This window comes from Lottia gigantea, assembly GCF_000327385.1.
Source record: "Lottia gigantea unplaced genomic scaffold LOTGIsca_9, whole genome shotgun sequence".
In the NCBI taxonomy this organism is placed as follows: Eukaryota; Metazoa; Mollusca; class Gastropoda; family Lottiidae; genus Lottia; species Lottia gigantea.
Genome location: NW_008710950.1, coordinates 2,327,982 through 2,328,772, shown reverse-complemented (window position 1 = coordinate 2,328,772; position 791 = coordinate 2,327,982). Strand labels below are relative to the sequence as shown.

At 30.6% G+C, this 791-nt stretch overlaps 1 protein-coding gene across 1 annotated transcript in view; it reads right to left on the bottom strand.

Annotated features, from left to right (window-relative positions):
• LOTGIDRAFT_108863 (hypothetical protein) overlaps nucleotides 1-791 on the bottom strand; it is a gene marked incomplete at both ends in the record, with an annotated part of 15,813 nt that overhangs the window by 11,545 nt on the left and 3,477 nt on the right. The gene's annotated exons all lie outside the window — the stretch shown is intronic.

The window sequence follows — 791 nt, the reverse complement described above, 5'->3', positions numbered from 1 at the left end:
GGTGGGATATGTCGTAGTAAGACACACTTATTCCTAACCTATGAGTAACGTGCTTTGAACGCCGAAGCTAAAATGATTCTTCGGCGTACTACGGCGTATATATTTCCTCTATAGCTATTCCGTTACTGAAATGAATGTAACAGACGTTCCTAACATATGGGATGACAAAATCATAAATCAATATGTAAGCATCGACATGTTCCCATGACATGAGTAGTTAAGCATTTTTCAAAATTGTTGAAAATCAAGTCTCCCTTTACAAAGATTTTTTGTAACTATTCTATAATAATTCTTGGTTTTTCCATTAATGTCGATAGAGTTATGTTTATGTGTCATTTTTGCTTGAAGTCTATCTGTGAGAATTTTGAAAGGGACGTTTTTCTTGGAACACCCAATATATAAGTATTTTAAACTATTCCAAGTAAATTGGTACAGACTTTCACTTTTACGAGAAGATGTAATGTAATAATTACATCCCTACTATTCAGAATTATTTGAATAAGGCTTACAAAATCCACTGAATAATGTAAATATCTCATGATTTATTTTATCCCTGAATTAAGATTAATTATTCAATGTAAGGATATAAAGGTAGATTTTGACATGTTTGAAAAGACTTACTAAAATATAATTGCCTCTTGTAAAATGTGTTAAAATTAAAAGTTATGTTTGCACTTGCACGAATATTAATGCGATTTTTTGGATACAATATCACAAGTCTTTATACACCCTGCTGATATTTTACCAGTAATTGTGGCTCATTATTTGTGAGATTTTACGAGAAAAACATA